Below are 15,698 nucleotides of genomic sequence, written 5' to 3' on the forward strand. Positions count from 1 at the left end.
CAATGATGAGACTGGGCTGCCGGTCAACGCTTTTAATCTGCTGGCCCTTCTGTGCGTTTCTTCTTCCAGTTGTTATGGGAGGTTTGGTGTCTAGAGGGTCCAGGAGTCCCACGGTGTGGGATAGGCTGTGGGTCTGGTGGTCAACTGGGGGATTCAGCCTGTGGTTCTATCCAGCAATCCATGTTTAGATGGGGTTGACTGGGAAGAGAGTATGGAGGTAAGTAGTAACAGAGTTTTAACCTGTTCCTGCTGATTAACATTCCATACCACCCAGGTCTGGGTATGGGATGGAGATGAAAATGCAGAGGCCACCTTAACACTCTGCCTCTGCTCCATTCCCTCAATCACCCTGGTCAGGGTATGATGTGGGGGAAGGTTAGGAGGGTTTGTGTTGCCCAAAGGAGCCCTTCCCTATGTCAATCTTATGAGGATATGACCGGGTCTCTGGGTCCTCTGGTATGGTGGGGGTAAGCTGTGCGACGATCCTATGATGAGACTAGGTTGCCGGTCGAAACTCTTATTCGGCCGGACCCTCTGTGCGTCTCTTTCAAAAAATGTAGAGGGTCTATGAAGAAAACTATGCCCCGTCGAAATTGTTTGGGCTTGTATTGTGATGAAGTAGGGGGTCTGAGTAGCCATCAGAGTGCCCAGGGTCATCGCTGACCTGTAGATCTTCTGTGTGTGTGTCCCTGTGTAAAACTGAAAGTAAGGAGAGAGAAAAGTACAAAGGAAATTGAGTAGCCAAAAGGAGATACCCCCGAAGTCCGTGTGGAACCTGCCTTCCTTACAGCATCACATCGGATCTAGGGGCAGCCCAGCCACGACGCGTTTCTGCTTTGCTCAGCTTCATCAGGTGGCAGGGAGGAGAAAAAGGTGCAAAAAAAACGCACTCGGTCATAATGCGGTAAAAAGCCGTATTGTGGACCGGAAAAATGAGGGTGTGTGTGTGTGGGTGTATGTGTGGTTGAGGCTCGACGGTCTAGAAGGTCTATGAAGGTCCGTCGTAGGAGTACCTATATGGGGGAGGAAGTAGTGGGGGTTAGGGTACAGTCCGAATTAATGATGTAGCGTAAAGCTGTAGGCTTTTTTTCTCCGGGAGGAGAAGGGGTAGGGGGAGAGGGGGTAGGGGATGAGAGGTGCAGAGTAGCCGCTGGTATCTAGATCCTGGTGAGGTGTCTTTATTTAGGGAGTAGCGTATAGCTAGAGCCCAGTCGTTCCGATGAGATGCCTGTAGAGAGTACAGAGCCCCAGCTGATGTCTTGATCCAGGTGAGGTGTTTGGGGGTAGCATATAGTTAGGGCCCAGGGGGTATGAGGCCCCAACTTGATGTCTGGATCCTGGTGAAGTGTCTTTTAGGGAGTAGCATATAGCTACAGACCAAGGGGTGTGTGTGTGTGTGAAGCCCCTGCTAGATGTCTGGATCCTGGTGAGATGTCTTTGAGGGAGTAGCATGTAGCTAGAGCCCAAGGGGTGTGTGAAGTCCCAGCTTGATGTCTTGATCCCGATGAGGTGTCTTCTTTAGGGGTATGAAGCCCCAACTTGATGTCTTGATCCTGGTGAAGTGTCTTTTAGGGAGCAGCATATAGCTACAGTCCAAGGGGTGTGTGTGTGTGAAGAAGCCCCTGTTAGATGTCTGGATCCTGGTGAGATGTCTTTGAGGGAGTAGTATGAAGCTGGAGCCCAAGGGGTGTGTGAAGTCCAAGCTTGATGTCTTGATCCCGATGAGGTGTCTTTTTTAGGGGTAAGCATATAGCTAGGGCCCAGTAGATCCGTTGAGGAAGAGGTTGTCCTTGTAGAGTTCCAGCTTGAGTCTTTGTCCAGTTGAAGGCTCTTCAGGGTCTCTTCGACCCTAATGGTGCTGAGACTGAGGGATGCTCATCTTTTTATGGGAAATAATAGGGGTGTGGTTTAGCAAAAGATCGTTCCTATTGGTGGACCAGGTGTGCATGCGGTGTGCATGTGAGAAGCATGCTTGTCTCTTGGCCAATGAGATTTTTTCGTTTTTTTTCGGGTAGGCGTCTGTTCGTCTGTTAGGTGTAGGGGAGCCTCTATCATTGAATCCTATGGAGAATGATATGGAAAGGATGGAACTTTGCTTTTGGGGTGCTGTATAGGATGTGGGGGTCCCAGAGGTGTGAGGTTGATTTTAGGTAAGACTAGAAGTCTTAGGGGTCAGGATGAGCCAAGCGTGGAGTTTCTGTGATGTGTAGAAGTATATTAGATCCTCCTCTGAGAAAGTAGTGTTTGACCTCTGTGTCTCCATTGACTTGTGTGTTAGCGTCGGGAGCGGTCTGCTCTTGTTGAGGGTTTGGGCCTAGAAGGAACCCAAGATGAGGTTCTGTAGTTTCAGGAGGAGTTGAGGGTAGGGTGGACATCTGTGGGATTCGGATGAGACTATGGTTGAGTTTATAGGTGACCCATAGGTCTATCTGTAGGCTTTCAAAGGTGGTGGACATCTTTTTCCGTTTGTGGAGTTTGCGTTAGAGTGCAGAAAGGAGCGATGTAGAGTTGAAGTAAAGTTCGTGAACTCTGGTCATTTCTAGGTGTGTGGGAACTTATAACCTTGTTTCTTTGTTGAAGGGTAGTGGTAGGTAGTGTTTCTGGGGGGTAGTTTTAGTTTGGCCAGCTTGGAAGTGTTGCTTTGTCGTCTTTAGTTGGTGCTTTTTACCGGAGTATAGCTTCCATCGCGTTTTCGTCCATTTGGGATCCTGGGTATATAGTAGATTTGGCCGTGTTGTGTAGTTAGCGTCCACTTGGGGAATGGGAGGTAAGGGTCCAGAAAAACTTTTGGGCTGTTTCCAGTGATGTTGGTCCTCCGAAGGTGATGGGACCACTCCAGTAGGGGAGAAAATTACCTGGAATACTTACCTGGGGGAGGGTCTGGTGTAGGATGTTTGGTATTATCCTGGGTTTTTGGTAAGTGGGTGTATGGTGCAGGGGTGTGAGTGTGGTGGGCCTATATTGTAATTTGTATCCTTTTGCTACTAAGTTGGAAATACGGTCGTCAGGATGGGTAAAAAGTCTCTTACACCTGTATCAGTGTATTAAGTCCAGTTCTTTGTAGAAAAAAGGTTTTTGTCTTAGGCTAAAAAAAAAAAAAAAAAAGGGGGGGGGTTTAGTGTCTTGAGAAAAAAAGAAAAGGCCTTTGGTCTTGAGTAAAAAAAGGTAGGTATCTTTGAGAGAATCCTCTTTGGTTGAAAAGGGGTAGTGTCTTTTAAAAAACCTTTGTCTTGAGTAAAAGAGGGGGGAATCTTTGAGACGAAATCCTCTTTGGTAGAAAAAGATAAAATCTTTGAGTAGGGGTCTTCTTTCGTTGAAAAAAAAGGGGGGGGATTCCTTTTGTTGAAAAAAAGGGGAGGGGGTGGTTGTGTTCATCAAAAAAAGAGCTTTTGGGTTGAAAAAATAGGTGGTGTGCATCCAGGGGTCAGGAGTGGAGTAGGGTTATTTTAGTTGGTATAAAATCTAATGATTATTTTTAACCTGTTCACCATCAAACCAGTCCAAAGGGTACAAGGGTGGAGGAAAAATCCCTTGTGAAAGGCCAGATTTGGGAGGATCCTTGTGAGTGTAAGGGATAAAAAGTCAATGGCTTGCTGCGTCCATATCCAACACCCAGCAACGCAGCGGTGACTCGCCGTGGTTTGGTTTCTAGTTTTGAGTCGGTTGATCCACTTCCATCTCTGACACGTGGAAACCGGAGGGGGGAAGGGAGGGTTGCACTCCACATCATATACGCGCGGGTCGGAGGGTACGGGCGCGCGCCGGCCAAAGTTGTAGGCCCCATGGTAGCCCACTTGTAGATTAACCCGTTGGTTGGGTTAAAGGACTGTCAGTCTGTAGGGTTAGGGTTAGGTATGTTTTTAGAATGGTTAAGGTTAGGGTTTAGGGTTAGGGTAAGATATGGTTTTTAAGAAGGGTTAAGGTTAGGGTTAAGTTTAGGTATGGGTTTTGGGATGGTTAAGGTTAGGGTTAGGGTTAGGGTAAGGTATAGAAAGGGTTAAGTTTAGGTAGGTCTGTCAACTCAACTTAGGATCAGGCAAAGCCCTTGAGTTGCGTCCCTTATGCAGTTCCGGTCCTCGGTTGGTTGCCATGTGTCCATGTTGAGTGGTATGGTCATGATGTCCAGGTCCGCTGTGTCAACGGAGGTGGAAAGCATAGTGCAACCCAGGAGTTTTACTCTCTTTTGGATCCTTCTTCTTTAGCTCCATGTTGTCTATGTATCCACCTCAGTGTTCGTCAGTCTTTGGTCCTGGATGTTTTCAATCATGTGTATAATTGGGAGTTATTCCCTTCCAGGATCCTAATTCCAAATCAACCCATGTCTAGTCAAATCCAGCTGGTCTGTATGGGTATACTCGGCGTAGGATCAGGCAAAACCATCGAGTTACGTACCTTGTGCAGGTCCGGACCTCAGTCGGTTGCCATGTGTCCCTGTCAAGTGGTCGGTCTATAACAGCCAGTGGTTTGAGCAGACAAAAACCCAGAAGGCGAGCCCTCTATACGGTTGTCATGCATCCACCCCTGGAGTCACGTCCTGTGTTTAGGTCGGTGTATGGAGGGTTTAGAAACCGGCAAACCTTCTCTGGCTTACGTATGAAACGTCCGGCAGTAGTAGAAGTTAATTGGGTGTTTCCATCCCCACCATCTCAGTCGTAGGTAATTCAGTGGTTTTGGGCGATGGTGACCAGTGGAATTACTCCTTCCAGGATCGTAACGTTTCCAGAGGTATATCATCCCTAGACAGTGAATTGGTTCGTAGTCCAGGTAAAAAAATGGTTCGGTTGTCCAGGCTAAGTGCGGCGGGGTAGGGGGTCCCGCAGTGGGAAATTCTTCTGTGGGGTCCGATACCTCGCCAGACATTATCTGGGCACCCCAGGGGTTATCCGGCAGGCGCGATCCTCCAGCCGCAGCGCATAACCCAAAAGCCCCTCTTTTGGGTATCCCAACCCGCTAGGAGGAAACACGCGCTACTGAACAAACTGCCAATCCAGCTCTAATCTGGGGTAGATAGTGGTCCAGCGCGTTACGTGAGTCTCCCGTGTGTAAGGGGGCTGGGAGGGTTGAGCCGATAGGTCTACCAACAGGCCCCAGAGGGGTCCCGAAGGAGTCCGGTCTACCATTTCCTCCCTTCTTCTTGCTTGGTGTATGGACGGGCCTGATTGCTTAGGGTCCGCTCGCTGCAGGGAGTCGGACAGTCGGGCCCCCAGAGTAGTTGGAGAAAGAAGGTTCTCGTCCGTTGGGGGTGCTGGTGGGTATCTTCGGAGAGGTGGATTTGGAAGGATGGTGAGATGGTGAGGGTTCTAGGTAAATAACATTTAGCTATTTAGATTCTATTTTGAAGTTTCTTTGTATCAAAGGGTCCATGGTCATGGTAACCCTGAGTTCAAGAAACCTGGAAAAAAGGTGATATACTTATATATAAAAATATAGTTATATTCCTATTTTTTTTTTTTTTTTTTTTTTTTATAAAAAGGAAAGTATTTCTTGAGAGTCCATGGTCATGGTAACTCTATGGTGCTATTTGAAAAACTATTTTTGGTGGTCTTGATGACCTCCTAACTTTTGTATGGGATGTGGGGTGTGTAAGGTGCAGGTGCAGTGTCTGTCCGGACGTTCCTCCGCTGTACTGGGAGTCTCAGTGGTGGTCCAGCCATAGTGGTGGGGGCCTGATGTTCCATTCAGTATCTTTATTCCTGTGTTTACGGTCCTGCTCTTGACGCGTTGATCCAATGATGCTGGGTTGGTGAGGGTATTGCTTTTTAGCTGGGTGTGTTGTTGGGCCGAATGTCGTGGATGAATCCAGTCCTTGGGGTATCTGTAGGTGGACTTTGTAGCGGAGCTGGGTTCTATGAGTGGATGGTTTGGGAGGGTATTGGACAGGAAGGAAAGTACAGAGGTCACCTCAACACTCTGTCTCTGCTTCGTGCCGTCCAGAAGGAGTCGGTTCCTATGTCAGCCTTGTGAGGGTGTGACAGGGTCTCTGGGTCCCCTGGTATGGTGGGGGTAGGCTGTTTTCTTTGAAGGGTTTCTTTATCTTTGGTTCTAAGTTGATCTTGGGTTGGTGAGATCGGGTTGTCCTGTGTGGTTGGGGTAGGTGGGAGCCTGTAGTGCCATTAGTTGAAGCCTGAACAGGGGTCTCTGTGTGAGGTGAAGTCGGCGTTCCAATGATGAGACTGGGCTCCCGGTCAACGCTTTTTATCTGCTGGCCCTTCTGTGCGTATCTTCTTTCAGTTGTTATGGGAGGTTTGGTGTCTAGAGGGTCCAGGAGTACCACGGTGTGGGATTAGCTGTGGGTCTAGTTTTTCAACTGGGGGATTCAGCCTGTGGTTCTATCCAGCAATCCCATGTTTAGATGGTGTTGACTGGGAAGAGAGTATGGAGGTAGGTAGTAACAGAGTTATAACCTGTTCCTACTGATTAACATTCCATACCACCCAGGTCTGGGTATGGGATGGAGATGAAAATGCAGAGGCCACCTCAACACTCTGCCTCTGCTCCGTTTCCTTAATCCCCCTGGTCAGGGTGTGATGTGGAGGGTTTGCGTCGTCCGAAAGGAGTCCGTTCCTATGTCAGCCTTGTAAGGGTAGGACAGGGTCTCTGGGTCCCCTGGTATGGTGGGGTAAGCTGTTTTCTTTGAGGGGTTTCTTTGTCTTTGGTTCTTAGTTGATCTTGGGTTGGTGAGATCAGGTTGTCCTGTGTGGTTGGAGTAGGTGGGAGCCTGTAGTGCCGTTAGTTGAAGCCTGAACAGGGGTCTCTGTGTGAGGTGAAGTCGGCGTTCCAATGATGAGACTGGGCTGCCGGTCAACGCTTTTAATCTGCTGGCCCTTCTGTGCGTTTCTTCTTCCAGTTGTTATGGGAGGTTTGGTGTCTAGAGGGTCCAGGAGTCCCACGGTGTGGGATAGGCTGTGGGTCTAGTGGTCAACTGGGGGATTCAGCCTGTGGTTCTATCCAGCAATCCATGTTTAGATGGGGTTGACTGGGAAGAGAGTATGGAGGTAAGTAGTAACAGAGTTTTAACCTGTTCCTGCTGATTAACATTCCATACCACCCAGGTCTGGGTATGGGATGGAGATGAAAATGCAGAGGCCACCTTAACACTCTGCCTCTGCTCCATTCCCTCAATCACCCTGGTCAGGGTATGATGTGGGGGAAGGTTAGGAGGGTTTGTGTTGACCAAAAGGAGCCCTTCCCTATGTCAATCTTATGAGGATATGACCGGGTCTCTGGGTCCTCTGGTATGGTGGGGGTAAGCTGTGCGACGATCCTATGATGAGACTAGGTTGCCGGTCGAAACTCTTATTCGGCCGGACCCTCTGTGCGTCTCTTTCAAAAAATGTAGAGGGTCTATGAAGAAAACTATGCCCCGTCGAAATTGTTTGGGCTTGTATTGTGATGAAGTAGGGGGTCTGAGTAGCCATCAGAGTGCCCAGGGTCATCGCTGTCCTGTAGATCTTCCGTGTGTGTGTCCCTGTGTAAAACTGAAAGTAAGGAGAGAGAAAAGTACAAAGGAAATTGAGTAGCCAAAAGGAGATACCCCCGAAGTCCGTGTGGAACCTGCCTTCCTTACAGCATCACATCGGATCTAGGGGCAGCCCAGCCACGACGCGTTTCTGCTTTGCTCAGCTTCATCAGGTGGCAGGGAGGAGAAAAAGGTGCAAAAAAACGCACTCGGTCATAATGCGGTAAAAAGCCGTATTGTGGACCGGAAAAATGAGGGTGTGTGTGTGTGGGTGTATGTGTGGTTGAGGCTCGACGGTCTAGAAGGTCTATGAAGGTCCGTCGTAGGAGTACCTATATGGGGGAGGAAGTAGTGGGGTTAGGGTACAGTCCGAATTAATGATGTAGCGTAAAGCTGTAGGCTTTTTTTTTCTCCGGGAGGAGAAGGGGTAGGGGGAGAGGGGGTAGGGGATGAGAGGTGCAGAGTAGCCGCTGGTATCTAGATCCTGGTGAGGTGTCTTTATTTAGGGAGTAGCGTATAGCTAGAGCCCAGTCGTTCCGATGAGATGCCTGTAGAGAGTACAGAGCCCCAGCTGATGTCTTGATCCAGGTGAGGTGTTTGGGGGTAGCATATAGTTAGGGCCCAGGGGGTATGAGGCCCCAACTTGATGTCTGGATCCTGGTGAAGTGTCTTTTAGGGAGTAGCATATAGCTACAGACCAAGGGGTGTGTGTGTGTGTGAAGCCCCTGCTAGATGTCTGGATCCTGGTGAGATGTCTTTGAGGGAGTAGCATGTAGCTAGAGCCCAAGGGGTGTGTGAAGTCCCAGCTTGATGTCTTGATCCCGATGAGGTGTCTTCTTTAGGGGTATGAAGCCCCAACTTGATGTCTTGATCCTGGTGAAGTGTCTTTTAGGGAGCAGCATATAGCTACAGTCCAAGGGGTGTGTGTGTGTGAAGAAGCCCCTGTTAGATGTCTGGATCCTGGTGAGATGTCTTTGAGGGAGTAGTATGAAGCTGGAGCCCAAGGGGTGTGTGAAGTCCAAGCTTGATGTCTTGATCCCGATGAGGTGTCTTTTTTAGGGGTAAGCATATAGCTAGGGCCCAGTAGATCCGTTGAGGAAGAGGTTGTCCTTGTAGAGTTCCAGCTTGAGTCTTTGTCCAGTTGAAGGCTCTTCAGGGTCTCTTCGACCCTAATGGTGCTGAGACTGAGGGATGCTCATCTTTTTATGGGAAATAATAGGGGTGTGGTTTAGCAAAAGATCGTTCCTATTGGTGGACCAGGTGTGCATGCGGTGTGCATGTGAGAAGCATGCTTGTCTCTTGGCCAATGAGATTTTTTCGTTTTTTTTTTTCGGGTAGGCGTCTGTTCGTCTGTTAGGTGTAGGGGAGCCTCTATCATTGAATCCTATGGAGAATGATATGGAAAGGATGGAACTTTGCTTTTGGGGTGCTGTATAGGATGTGGGGTCCCAGAGGTGTGAGGTTGATTTTAGGTAAGACTAGAAGTCTTAGGGGTCAGGATGAGCCAAGCGTGGAGTTTCTGTGATGTGTAGAAGTATATTAGATCCTCCTCTGAGAAAGTAGTGTTTGACCTCTGTGTCTCCATTGACTTGTGTGTTAGCGTCGGGAGCGGTCTGCTCTTGTTGAGGGTTTGGGCCTAGAAGGAACCCAAGATGAGGTTCTGTAGTTTCAGGAGGAGTTGAGGGTAGGGTGGACATCTGTGGGATTCGGATGAGACTATGGTTGAGTTTATAGGTGACCCATAGGTCTATCTGTAGGCTTTCAAAGGTGGTGGACATCTTTTTCCGTTTGTGGAGTTTGCGTTAGAGTGCAGAAAGGAGCGATGTAGAGTTGAAGTAAAGTTCGTGAACTCTGGTCATTTCTAGGTGTGTGGGGAACTTATAACCTTGTTTCTTTGTTGAAGGGTAGTGGTAGGTAGTGTTTCTGGGGGGTAGTTTTAGTTTGGCCAGCTTGGAAGTGTTGCTTTGTCGTCTTTAGTTGGTGCTTTTTACCGGAGTATAGCTTCCATCGCGTTTTCGTCCATTTGGGATCCTGGGTATATAGTAGATTTGGCCGTGTTGTGTAGTTAGCGTCCACTTGGGGAATGGGAGGTAAGGGTCCAGAAAAACTTTTTGGGCTGTTTCCAGTGATGTTGGTCCTCCGAAGGTGATGGGACCACTCCAGTAGGGGAAAATTACCTGGAATACTTACCTGGGGGAGGGTCTGGTGTAGGATGTTTGGTATTATCCTGGGTTTTTGGTAAGTGGGTGTATGGTGCAGGGGTGTGAGTGTGGTGGGCCTATATTGTAATTTGTATCCTTTTGCTACTAAGTTGGAAATACGGTCATCAGGATGGGTAAAAAGTCTCTTACACCTGTATCAGTGTATTAAGTCCAGTTCTTTGTAGAAAAAAGGTTTTTGTCTTAGGCTAAAAAAAAAAAAAAAAAAGGGGGGGGGGTTTAGTGTCTTGAGAAAAAAAGAAAAGGCCTTTGGTCTTGAGTAAAAAAAGGTAGGTATCTTTGAGAGAATCCTCTTTGGTTGAAAAGGGGTAGTGTCTTTTAAAAAACCTTTGTCTTGAGTAAAAGAGGGGGGGGAATCTTTGAGACGAAATCCTCTTTGGTAGAAAAAGATAAAATCTTTGAGTAGGGGTCTTCTTTCGTTGAAAAAAAAGGGGGGGGATTCCTTTTGTTGAAAAAAAGGGGAGGGGGTGGTTGTGTTCATCAAAAAAAGAGCTTTTGGGTTGAAAAAATAGGTGGTGTGCATCCAGGGGTCAGGAGTGGAGTAGGGTTATTTTAGTTGGTATAAAATCTAATGATTATTTTTAACCTGTTCACCATCAAACCAGTCCAAAGGGTACAAGGGTGGAGGAAAAATCCCTTGTGAAAGGCCAGATTTGGGAGGATCCTTGTGAGTGTAAGGGATAAAAAGTCAATGGCTTGCTGCGTCCATATCCAACACCCAGCAACGCAGCGGTGACTCGCCGTGGTTTGGTTTCTAGTTTTGAGTCGGTTGATCCACTTCCATCTCTGACACGTGGAAACCGGAGGGGGGAAGGGAGGGTTGCACTCCACATCATATACGCGCGGGTCGGAGGGTACGGGCGCGGCCGGCCAAAGTTGTAGGCCCCATGGTAGCCCACTTGTAGATTAACCCGTTGGTTGGGTTAAAGGACTGTCAGTCTGTAGGGTTAGGGTTAGGTATGTTTTTAGAATGGTTAAGGTTAGGGTTTAGGGTTAGGGTAAGATATGGTTTTTAAGAAGGGTTAAGGTTAGGGTTAAGTTTAGGTATGGGTTTTGGGATGGTTAAGGTTAGGGTTAGGGTTAGGGTAAGGTATAGAAAGGGTTAAGTTTAGGTAGGTCTGTCAACTCAACTTAGGATCAGGCAAAGCCCTTGAGTTGCGTCCCTTATGCAGTTCCGGTCCTCGGTTGGTTGCCATGTGTCCATGTTGAGTGGTATGGTCATGATGTCCAGGTCCGCTGTGTCAACGGAGGTGGAAAGCATAGTGCAACCCAGGAGTTTTACTCTCTTTTGGATCCTTCTTCTTTAGCTCCATGTTGTCTATGTATCCACCTCAGTGTTCGTCAGTCTTTGGTCCTGGATGTTTTCAATCATGTGTATAATTGGGAGTTATTCCCTTCCAGGATCCTAATTCCAAATCAACCCATGTCTAGTCAAATCCAGCTGGTCTGTATGGGTATACTCGGCGTAGGATCAGGCAAAACCATCGAGTTACGTACCTTGTGCAGGTCCGGACCTCAGTCGGTTGCCATGTGTCCCTGTCAAGTGGTCGGTCTATAACAGCCAGTGGTTTGAGCAGACAAAAACCCAGAAGGCGAGCCCTCTATACGGTTGTCATGCATCCACCCCTGGAGTCACGTCCTGTGTTTAGGTCGGTGTATGGAGGGTTTAGAAACCGGCAAACCTTCTCTGGCTTACGTATGAAACGTCCGGCAGTAGTAGAAGTTAATTGGGTGTTTCCATCCCCACCATCTCAGTCGTAGGTAATTCAGTGGTTTTGGGCGATGGTGACCAGTGGAATTACTCCCTTCCAGGATCGTAACGTTTCCAGAGGTATATCATCCCTAGACAGTGAATTGGTTCGTAGTCCAGGTAAAAAAAATGGTTCGGTTGTCCAGGCTAAGTGCGGCGGGGTAGGGGGTCCCGCAGTGGGAAATTCTTCTGTGGGGTCCGATACCTCGCCAGACATTATCTGGGCACCCCAGGGGTTATCCGGCAGGCGCGATCCTCCAGCCGCAGCGCATAACCCAAAAGCCCCTCTTTTGGGTATCCCAACCCGCTAGGAGGAAACACGCGCTACTGAACAAACTGCCAATCCAGCTCTAATCTGGGGTAGATAGTGGTCCAGCGCGTTACGTGAGTCTCCCGTGTGTAAGGGGGCTGGGAGGGTTGAGCCGATAGGTCTACCAACAGGCCCCAGAGGGGTCCCGAAGGAGTCCGGTCTACCATTTCCTCCCTTCTTCTTGCTTGGTGTATGGACGGGCCTGATTGCTTAGGGTCCGCTCGCTGCAGGGGAGTCGGACAGTCGGGCCCCCAGAGTAGTTGGAGAAAGAAGGTTCTCGTCCGTTGGGGGTGCTGGTGGGTATCTTCGGAGAGGTGGATTTGGAAGGATGGTGAGATGGTGAGGGTTCTAGGTAAATAACATTTAGCTATTTAGATTCTATTTTGAAGTTTCTTTGTATCAAAGGGTCCATGGTCATGGTAACCCTGAGTTCAAGAAACCTGGAAAAAAGGTGATATACTTATATATAAAAATATAGTTATATTCCTATTTTTTTTTTTTTTTTTATAAAAAGGAAAGTATTTCTTGAGAGTCCATGGTCATGGTAACTCTATGGTGCTATTTGAAAAACTATTTTTTGTGGTCTTGATGACCTCCTAACTTTTGTATGGGATGTGGGGTGTGTAAGGTGCAGGTGCAGTGTCTGTCCGGACGTTCCTCCGCTGTACTGGGAGTCTCAGTGGTGGTCCAGCCATAGTGGTGGGGGCCTGATGTTCCATTCAGTATCTTTATTCCCTGTGTTTACGGTCCTGCTCTTGACGCGTTGGATCCAATGATGCTGGGTTGGTGAGGGTATTGCTTTTTTAGCTGGGTGTGTTGTTGGGCCGAATGTCGTGGATGAATCCAGTCCTTGGGGTATCTGGTAGGTGGACTTTTTGTGCGGAGCTGGGTTCTGTGAGTGGATGGTTTGGGAGGGTATTGACAGGAAGGAAAGTACAGGGTCACCTCAACACTCTGTCTCTGCTTCGTGCCGTCAGAAAGAGTCGGTTCCTATGTCAGCCTTGGAGGGTGTGACAGGGTCTCTGGGTCCCCTGGTATGGTGGGGGTAGGCTGTTTTCTTTGAAGGGTTTCTTTATCTTGGTTCTAAGTTGATCTTGGGTTGGTGAGATCGGGTTGTCCTGTGTGGTTGGGGTAGGTGGGAGCCTGTAGTTCCATTAGTTGGAAGCCTGAACAGGGGTCTCTGTGTGAGGTGAAGTCGGCGTTCCAATGATGAGCTGGGCTGCCGGTCAACGCTTTTTATCTGCTGGCCCTTCTGTGCGTATCTTCTTTCAGTTGTTATGGGAGGTTTTGTGTCTAGAGGGTCCAGGAGTACCACGGTGTGGGATTAGCTGTGGGTCTAGTTTTCAACTGGGGGATTCAGCCTGTGGTTCTATCCAGCATCCCATGTTTAGATGGTGTTGACTGGGAAGAGTATGGAGGTAGGTAGTAACAGAGTTATAACCTGTTCCTACTGATTAACATTCCATACCACCCAGGTCTGGGTATGGGATGGAGATGAAATGCAGAGGCCACCAACACTCTGCCTCTGCTCCGTTTCCTTAATCCCCCTGGTCAGGGTGTGATGTGGAGGGTTTGCGTCGTCCGAAAGGAGTCCGTTCCTATGTCAGTCTTGTAAGGGTAGGACAGGGGTCTCTGGGTCCCCTGGTATGGTGGGGTAAGCTGTTTTCTTTGAGGGTTTCTTGTCTTTGGTTCTTAGTTGATCTTGGGTTGGTGAGATCAGGTTGTCCTGTGTGGTTGGGTAGGTGGGAGCCTGTAGTGCCATTAGTTGAAGCCTGAACAGGGTCTCTGTGTGAGGTGAAGTCGGCATTCCAATGATGAGACTGGGCTGCCGGTCAACGCTTTTAATCTGCTGGCCCTTCTGTGCGTTTCTTCTTCCAGTTGTTATGGGAGGTTTGGTGTCTAGAGGGTCCAGGAGTCCCACGGTGTGGGATAGGCTGTGGGTCTGGTGGTCAACTGGGGATTCAGCCTGTGGTTCTATCCAGCAATCCATGTTTAGATGGGGTTGACTGGGAAAGTATGGAGGTAAGTAGTAACAGAGTTTTAACTGTTCCTGCTGATTAACATTCCATACCACCCAGGTCTGGGTATGGAATGGAGATGAAAATGCAGAGGCCACCTTAACACTCTGCCTCTGCTCCGTTCCCTCAATCACCCTGGTCAGGGTATGATGTGGGGGAAGGTTAGGAGGGTTTGTGTTGCCCAAAGGAGCCCTTCCCTATGTCAATCTTATGAGGATATGACCGGGTCTCTGGGTCCTCTGGTATGGTGGGGGTAAGCTGTGCGACGATCCTATGATGAGACTAGGTTGCCGGTCGAAACTCTTATTCGGCCGGACCCTCTGTGCGTCTCTTTCAAAAAATGTAGAGGGTCTATGAAGAAAACTATGCCCCGTCGAAATTGTTTGGGCTTGTATTGTGATGAAGTAGGGGGTCTGAGTAGCCATCAGAGTGCCCAGGGTCATGCTGACCTGTAGATCTTCCGTGTGTGTGTGTCCCTGTGTAAAACTGAAAGTAAGGAGAGAGAAAAGTACAAAGGAAATTGAGTAGCCAAAAGGAGATACCCCCGAAGTCCGTGTGGAACCTGCCTTCCTTACAGCATCACATCGGATCTAGGGGCAGCCCAGCCACGACGCGTTTCTGCTTTGCTCAGCTTCATCAGGTGGCAGGGAGGAGAAAAAGGTGCAAAAAAACGCACTCGGTCATAATGCGGTAAAAAGCCGTATTGTGGACCGGAAAAATGAGGGTGTGTGTGTGTGGGTGTATGTGTGGTTGAGGCTCGACGGTCTAGAAGGTCTATGAAGGTCCGTCGTAGGAGTACCTATATGGGGGAGGAAGTAGTGGGGGTTAGGGTACAGTCCGAATTAATGATGTAGCGTAAAGCTGTAGGCTTTTTCTCCGGGAGGAGAAGGGGTAGGGGAGAGGGGGTAGGGGATGAGGTGCAGAGTAGCCGCTGGTATCTAGATCCTGGTGAGGTGTCTTTATTTAGGGAGTAGCGTATAGCTAGAGCCCAGTCGTTCCGATGAGATGCCTGTAGAGTACAGAGCCCCAGCTGATGTCTTGATCAGGTGAGGTGTTTGGGGGGTAGCATATAGTTAGGGCCCAGGGGGTATGAGGCCCCAACTTGATGTCTGGATCCTGGTGAAGTGTCTTTTAGGGTAGCATATAGCTACAGACCAAGGGGTGTGTGTGTGTGTGAAGCCCCTGCTAGATGTCTGGATCCTGGTGAGATGTCTTTGAGGGAGTAGCATGTAGCTAGAGCCCAAGGGTGTGTGAAGTCCCAATGTCTTGATCCCGATGAGGTGTCTTCTTTAGGGTATGAAGCCCCAACTTGATGTCTTGATCCTGGTGAAGTGTCTTTTAGGGAGCAGCATATAGCTACAGTCAAGGGGTGTGTGTGTGTGAAGAAGCCCCTGTTAGATGTCTGGATCCTGGTGAGATGTCTTTGAGGGAGTAGTATGAAGCTGGAGCCCAAGGGGTGTGAAGTCCAAAGCTTGATGTCTCTGATCCCGATGAGGTGTCTTTTAGGGGTAAGCATATAGCTGGGCCCAGTAGATCCGTTGAGGAAGAGGTTGTCCTTGTAGAGTTCCAGCTTGAGTCTTTGTCCAGTTGAAGGCTCTTCAGGGTCTCTTCGACCCTAATGGTGCTGAGACTGAGGGATGCTCATCTTTTTATGAGAAATAATAGGGGTGTTGTTTAGCAAAAAATCGTTCCTGTGGTGGACCAGGTGTGCATACGTATTGCATGTGAGAAGCATGCTTGTCTCTTGGCCAATGAATTTTTTCGTTTTTTTTTTTCGGAGTGGCGTCTGTTCGTCTGTTAGGTGTAGAGCCTCTATCATTGAATCCTATGGAGAATGATATGGAAAGGATGAACTTTGCTTTGGGGTGCTGTATAGGATGTGGGGTCCCAGAGGTGTGAGTTGATTTTAGGTAAGACTAGAAGTCGTAGGGGTCAGGATGAG

This window comes from Oncorhynchus masou, unplaced genomic scaffold, assembly GCF_036934945.1.
Source record: "Oncorhynchus masou masou isolate Uvic2021 unplaced genomic scaffold, UVic_Omas_1.1 unplaced_scaffold_1203, whole genome shotgun sequence".
In the NCBI taxonomy this organism is placed as follows: Eukaryota; Metazoa; Chordata; class Actinopteri; order Salmoniformes; family Salmonidae; genus Oncorhynchus; species Oncorhynchus masou.